The following is an 8927-nucleotide window of genomic DNA, read 5'->3' as shown; positions in this document are numbered from 1 at the left end:
TAACTAACTCCAGCATTACTGCATATAGAGTGTCTATGGTTATTCCAAATAATATATATTGATGCGTCGATATGATATGTCAAAACCTTGTATACGTGTCCCAATATTTAAAGTGCGTAAAATAAATTACAGAAATTAAATGACGATAAATAAAATTGCGAGAATTAAAATTGCGATAAATAAAATGCGATAAATAAAATGCGATAAATAAATTGCTATAAATAAAATGTAATAAGGAATTAACAGTTAGCTAGGAACAGTTAGCTAGGATTTTGTTAGCGTCGATTCTTAACAAAATTTTCTCATGGTTAATTTGTTTGTTTCTAACAAATTTTATTTTTGTCCATTGTTTTCTTCATTATGCCATTTGTTGAATTCTGATAGATCAAAATTCAAATATGAAATTGAATGAAAAGGGTTATTCTACGGTGAACGGATACGTATATCGGTGGTTGTATATAGGATAGTAAATGACTGTTGAATTAGATTTGAAAGAATGTACAGTGTACTTATTAATGTGAAATCTAAATACTCCTCGGGAATTACCTACCCGTTAAAATATTTTCACCATTAACAGTTCATACAAAAGAATTTTAATTACAATCTTTATGAAAACATATATACATATATATTTTCTTCAGATGTAATCATGGATTTAATGAGTTAATATGATATTAAACTCATTTGATTTACGGATAGAACTAGAGTACATAATCTCTAAAACATTAGAGATTACATCATCATCATGTCAAACGAAGATAAATAATGTAGAACGATATGTAGATTGATGATTATAATCGATGTACAGAATGAGATGTTGAGGCATGTGTTATTGATGGTACAGGTGCTGTTACTGTTGGTGCCGGTGATGTTGCTGAAGCTGGTATGTTTTGCACCATATTTTCCAAGGCTACAACTCGGGCGCGAAGTTCGTTGACTCCTTATATTATTCCGGGATGATTGTCGGTCAGAACGAGCGGATGAATAAGGTTTTGAATTTGAGATAGTATATAATCATGGCGATATTCAGAAAATGAGTGTGAAAATGGTGTTTCGGATAGGTTCGCCAGTAAGTGCTCCAGGTTCTTCACCGAGAGGTGAATTTGGTTGATAGAAATGATCACCTTCTTTTTGTCTCCAATGATTAAGTAGGCTACGAACCCATCAAATGAATTGGTTGATTCATTCTGGTAACACTGCTTTCAGAGCTTAGGTGAAACTCCATATCGGAATAGCTGTCGGAATATCTATCGGAATAGCTATCGAAATCTGAGGGACTCGAACTGGTTAAAGGATTCATCTCGTACGATCAGATGAAGAATTTTCGATAAGAAACAGATTATAGGATGTAGATTAGTACCCTGCAATACATAATTTACATATGCATATATAATACTAAAATCCCATAAGTTACGGAGGAATCTACGGAAGCTGTCAGGCAAAGATAACAATAACATATACGCTAAGATATGAATTTATCTATACACTGTCTATGCAATAGAGGCAGTAAGACATGTCTAGACTAAGAATGATAAGCAGGTAATTTCCTAAGGATGATAAGCAGTTGATTTCTGACTAGAAATGATAAGCAAAACTTTTGACATGCAGACACGGTCGAAGTCCAGACTCACTAATGCATCTAAACAACTATCGGTTAGACACACTAATGCAAGACCTGGTTCGCTAAGACCACCTCTCTGATACCAACTGTAGAGACCCGTCCTAATCCATCCGGACGAAGTCCATATTGATTACAAATGATTCACAACAGTTGATTACATTACGAGGTATTTGACCTCTATATGATACATTTTACAAACATTGCATTCGTTTTTAAAAGACAAACTTTCATTACATCGAAAGTTGACGTCATGCATACCATTTCATAATATATCCAACTATAATTGACTCAATAATAATCTTGATGAACTCAACGACTCGAATGCAATGTCTTTTGAAATATGTCATCAATGATTCCAAGTAATATCTCTAAAATGAGCAAATGCACAGCGGAAGATTTCTTTCATACCTGAGAATAAACATGCTTTAAAGTGTCAACTAAAAGGTTGGTGAGTTCATTAGTTTAACATAAATACTCATTTCAATCATTTTAATAGACCACAAGATTTTTATTTTTAGTTCTCATAAATATACGTCCCATGCATATATACAAAAATATCATTCATATAGATTGAACACCTGGTAACCGACATTAACAAGATGCATATAAGAATATACCCTATCATTCCGGAAAATCCTTCGGACATGATAAAACAACATCGAAGTACTAAAGCATCCGGTACTTTGGATGGGGTTCGTTAGGCCCAATAGATCTATCTTTAGGATTCGAGTCAATTAGGCGTACACTAATTCTCAAAATTAGTGATGTTCCCTAATTCTTAGGCTACAAAGCAAAAAGGGGTATATTCGACTTCGATCATTCAACCGTATAATGTATTTGAATTACTTGTGTCTATTTCGTAAAACATTTATAAAAATTGCGCATGTATTCTCAGCCCAAAAATATAAAGGGTAAAAAGGCAAATGAAACTCACAGTATTGTATTTTGTCGTAAAAATACATATGACGACACGGAACAAGTGTAGGGTTGGCCTCAAATTCACGAACCTATATCATTTGTATATAAATTAACATGTATAATCGTAATCGAACTAGTTTATATATTATATCTTTAAATTATATATTATACTTATTTAGTTTGTATATATATTCAAAATATTTAATATCTATATATGTAGCTATATTAATATATCTATATATATATATATGGTTAGTATTATATAAAAAAAATCATTGGGTTGTTATATATATGTATTTATAAATAATGATATTATGTTTGATATGTAGGTATATAAACTATAAATATAATTACAATATATGTATATTTTAGGTACAAAATATTTATCTATAATAAAATGATAGTTTCGATAATAATGATTTACTAATAATAATAACTTTCTTAATATCGTTAAAACTAATAATAATAACAATATGTTTAAAATTGATACTTATGTTGATATTAACACTTCTATTATTTATAAAACACATTAATACTAATATTTACAAAAATGATAATGAATTATATTATTTTCATAATGATAATAAACGTACTCATGATAATAATATTAAAGTTTTAAATTTAATAGTAATATCATAATTGATACTTATAATAATAGTAACAATAATAATAGATATATTACTTATAACTATGATAATAATAATAATAGTAATGATGATTTTACTTATTAATAACTAAAATAATAATAATAGCACTCATACTATCAATTTTAATATAATACAAACAACAATTAATAATAACAATAGCAATAATAATAATAATAATAATAATAATAATAATAATAATAATAATAATAATAATAATAATAATAATAATAATAATAATAATAATAATAACAATAATAGAGTCACTACCTCACAAAATGGGATTTAAAAAGAATAAGTGCCATCGACCGGGCTCAAATCCGAGACCTCACGCTCATCAATAAAACCTCCAAACCATTCGGCCATGCTTGTATTTTTGATTAAACTATCTAACCAGATTAATTTAACCCGTGTATTATTAATCCCTTCATCTTCAATCTCTCAATTCAGACGACCCAGGAACCAACGAACATGATAAACAATCATCTAAATGTTTTTAGGACTTACCACCAAAGTATAATCGAACCATAACAGCTCTTGAATTAATTGAAAAAAAAAAACAGCTATCTGTTGTTCGCGACTTCAAAAGAAGAACAAAAGTTGATTTTTGATTTCAAGGTCGTTTTACATTATTGTTATAACATGAAATAGGTTGGAAATACCTCTTAGAAACTTTCTATATCATCAATTGATTCGAAAACATCAACACCAATCCAAATTTCTTGAAGAACAAAACAGTTGACTTTATTTTTCAAAGACTTTGACTCGTTAATTTGGATTCAATATGTAAAATTGAAGATTCAAAATTTGCAGAAAGATTAAACGAAATATTCCTAACACAATAGCATTTACAGATTTTAAAATCTAAATTGAAATTGTTCAATTTGAAAAATGGGAGCAAAAATAGAGAACCTGTTGTGTTCTTCAGTATTTTAATTTAAAATTTGATTAAATAAATATTGTATTGGTTCTTAATTGAGAATGGAGATGTATAAAAGAAAGACTGAATCACTCCTCCTTAATATGATGACTGAATGGATCGTTATAAAGAAGAACAAGTCGCCAATAATCAAATATTCATATAGACAAATAAATAAATAAAAGTGATATAGAGGGTTAACAGAATTTGGTTTTATCCTTGTGTTTAGATTCTAATTGGTACGACTGAGATAATCATCTACAGCATGAGATTGATTGAAAAGAGATTTATACATATTTTGCTATAAATAATATAATAATAATAATATTAATTAATAATAATTATATTCCTAATTCAGATTAATAAATAAAAAAATACTAATAATAATAATAATATTAGAAATACTGTATTTATATATTTATATATTAGTATATACGTATTTCTCTATATATATAACTGAAATTCGTATTTGTTTATGTATTTATGTCTTTATTTGCATTCCTCTTATATTTATATTTATAGATTATGATTAATCTTATAATAAATATAATAATAATATCCGTAATATTTTAACTAGTAGTAATACAAGTATAATATTAATATTATTACTAATGGTAATGATAATAATTATTATGAAATATATAATACTAATATTATTTATAGCAATAATACTAATTATACTAATATTATTACTAATACATTAATACTAGTAATGATAATATATCAATTTATATATATTCACTTTAATATTTATGTATTATCTATTGGTGTTAATAATATATCTATCATTGACTTTAATATGGATAGTAAAACTATTTTTATTATTAATGGTACTAATACTATTATTAGATACAATAACATTAATTTTATTATAGTAATAATATTAACAATAATTATATAACCATTTATACTTATCTAATTTCATATACATAAAGTATAATAATAGTTATACCAACAATTATTATAAAACAAATACATAATGATAACAATTATAATAACTGATAATATTTAGATTACAATTATAATATATATATATATATATATATATATATATATATATATATATATATATATATATATATATATATATATATAACTGATATTGATTTTGATATTAGTGTTAGTATTATAATGAAAGTAATAACATGGTTATTATATCGACTATATTCTTAACATATATTTACACTTTATATATACAATTTATTAATTATGTAGTATTTAATAATTATATATATAGTAGCTTACATTGAGTAATAAATTCTTATATATATACATATTATAATAATTATCTATAGAAATCATACATATATATATGATTTCATTTTAAGTACAACATAATGATTTTATATCTTATTTTACTTATTTAATTTTTTTAAATGTTTAAATTATAGTTTATAATATCAAATTATTATATATATTACATTTATATATATATACATATTTATTTACAAATAATTGTTCGTGAATCGTCGGGATAAGTCACAGGTCAAATGTATACATGAACACAGTTCAAAGGTTTTGAGACTTCAACATTACGGACTTTGCTTATCGTGTCGAAACCATATTAGATTCAAGTTTAAATTTGGTCGGAAATTCTCGGGTCATCACAATAGGTTTAACCTATATATTTATCAAATCGTAATAATAGACCACAAGATTTCATATTTCAATACATCCCATACATAGAGATAAAAATCATTCATACGGTGAACACCTGGTAACCGACATTAACAAGATGCATATAAGAATATCCCCATCATTCCGGGACATCCATCGGACATTATATAAAAACTTGAAGTACTAAAGCATCCGCTACAACGGATGGGGTTTGTTGGGCCTAATAGATCTATCTTTGGGATTCGCGTCAATTAGTAGACTAGTTTACTAATTCTTAGGTTACCAAGTAAAAGGGGCATATTCGGCTTCGATCGTTCTACCATAGAAAGTAGTTTCATGTACTTGTGTATATTTTGTAAAGCATTTATAAAGCTGCATGTATTGTCATCCCAAAAATATTAGATTTTAAAAGTGGGACTATAACTCACTTTCACAGATTTTTACTTCGTCGGGAAGTAATACTTGGCCACTGGTCGATTCATGAACTTATAACAAATATGTACATATATTTCAAAGTATGTTCAAAATATATTTACAACATTTTTAATACGTTTTAATGTTTTAAGTTTATTAAGTCAGCTGTCCTCATTAGTAACCTACAACTAGTTGTCCATAGTTAGATGTACAGAAATAAATTGATATATATAATCTTGACCCAATCCACGACCCAGTGTATATACGTCTCAGGCTAGATCACAGCTCAAAGTATATATATTTTTGGAATCAACCTCAACCCTGTATAGCTAAATCCAACATTACTGCATATAGAGTGTCTATGGTTGTTACAAATAATATATATAGATGGGTCGATATGATATGTCAAAACATTTTCATACGTGTCTATGGTATCCCAAGATTACATAATATATTAGAATATATGTATTATACAATATAAGTTAGCTAGGATATGATTAATATAGATTTGTTACCAATTTTCACGTAGCTACAACAAGTAAAAATATCCAATCTTGTTTTACCCATAACTTCTTCGTTTTAAATCCGTTTTAGGTGAATCCAATTGCTATGGTTTCATATTGAACTTAAGTTTATGAATCTATACAGAAAAAGTATATGTTTATAGTCGGAAATACAGGTTACAAGTCGTTTTTGTAAAGGTAGTCATTTCAGTCGAAAGAACGACGTCTAGATGACCATTTTGGAAAACATACTTCCACTTTGAGTTTAATCATGATTTTTGGATATAGTTTCATGTTGATAAGAAAAATAATTTTCCTAGAAGAACAACTTTTAAATAAAAGTTTATCATAGTTTTTAATTAACTAACCCAAAACAGCCCGCGGTGTTACTACGACGGCGTATATCCAGTTTTACGGTTTTTTCGTGTTTTCAGGTTTTAAATCATTAAGTTAGCATATCATATAGATATAGAACATGTTTTTAGCTGATTTTAAAAGTCAAGTTAGAAGGATTAACTTTTGTTTGCGAACAAGTTTAGAATTAACTAAACTATGTTCTAGTGATTTCAAGTTTAAACCTTCGAATAAGGTAGTTTTATATATATATATATATGAATCGAATGATGTTATGAACATCATTACTACCTCAGGTTTTGTGGATAAACCTACTGGAAATGAGAAAAATAGATCTAGCTTCAAAGGATCTTTGGATGGCTTGAAAGTTCTTGAAGCAGAATCATGACACGAAAACAAGTTCAAGTAAGATTTTCACTCTAAATAAGATTGTTATAGTTATAGAAATTTAATCAAAGTTTGAATATGAGTATTACCTTATATTATAAAGATATCTTACTATAAATAAGAAAGTTTTCTTGAGGTTGGAGGATCACTTTACAAGATTGGAAGTAAGCTAGCAAACTTGGAAGTATTCTTGATTTTATGAAACTAGAACTTATAGAATTTATGAAGAACACTTAGAACTTGAAGATAGAACTTGAGAGAGATCAATTTGATGAAGAAAATTGAAGAATGAAAGTGTTTGTAGGTGTTTTTGGTCTTTGGTATATGGATTAGATATAAAGGATGTGTAATTTTGTTTACATGTAAATAAGTCATGAATGATTACTAATATTTTTGTAATTTTATGAGATATTTCATGCTAGTTGTCAAATGATGGTTCCCACATGTGTTAGGTGACTCACATGGGCTGCTAAGAGCTGATCATTGGAGTGTATATACCAATAGTACATACATCTAAAATCTGTGTATTGTACGAGTACGAATACGGGTGCATACGAGTAGAATTGTTGATGAAACTGAACGAGGATGTAATTGTAAGCATTTTTGTTAAGTAGAAGTATTTTGATAAGTGTCTTAAAGTCTTTCAAAAGTGTATGAATACATATTAAAACACTACATATATATACATTTTAACTGAGTCGTTAAGTCATCGTTAGTCGTTACATGTAAATGTTGTTTTGAAACCTTTAGGTTAACGATCTTGTTAAATGTTGTTAACCCATTGTTTATTATATCTAAAGAGATGTTAAATTATCACATTATCATAATATTATGATATATTAATATATCTTAGTATGATATATATACAGTTAAATGTTGTTACAACGATAATCGTTACATATATGTCTCGTTTCGAAATCCTTAAGTTAGTAGTCTTGTTTTTACATATGTAGTTCATTGTTAATACACTTAATGATATATTTACTTATCATTTAACATTTTTAACAAAGTGTATCTTAATATGATTCATATGTACTTAGTAAGACGTTGTTATAACGATAGTCATTATATATATATCGTTTTCGAGTTTCTTAATTCAATAGTCTCATTTTTATGTATATAACTCATTGTTAAAATACTTAATGAGATACATACCTATCATAATAACATGTTAACTATATATATTCGTATATATGTCATCATATAGTTTTTACAAGTTTTAACGTTCGTGAATCACCGGTCAACTTGGGTGGTCAATTGTCTATATGAAACCTATTTCAATTAATCAAGTCTTAACAAGTTTGATTGCTTAACATGTTGGAAACAATTAATCATGTAAATAAAAATTTCATTTAATATATATAAACATGGAAAAGTTCGGGTCACTACAGTACCTACCCTTTAAATAAATTTCGTCCCGAAATTTTAAGCAGTTGGAGGTGTTGACGTATCTTCTGGAAATAAATGCGGGTATTTCTTCTTCATCTGATCTTCTCATTCCCAGGTGAACTCGGGTCCTCTACGAGCATTCCATCGAACTTTAACAATTG

The sequence above is a fragment of the Rutidosis leptorrhynchoides genome, chromosome 2, assembly GCF_046630445.1.
Source record: "Rutidosis leptorrhynchoides isolate AG116_Rl617_1_P2 chromosome 2, CSIRO_AGI_Rlap_v1, whole genome shotgun sequence".
Lineage (NCBI taxonomy): Eukaryota > Viridiplantae > Streptophyta > Magnoliopsida > Asterales > Asteraceae > Rutidosis > Rutidosis leptorrhynchoides.
The sequence above is the reverse complement of the archived record's forward strand: the minus strand, read 5'-3'. Positions refer to the sequence as shown.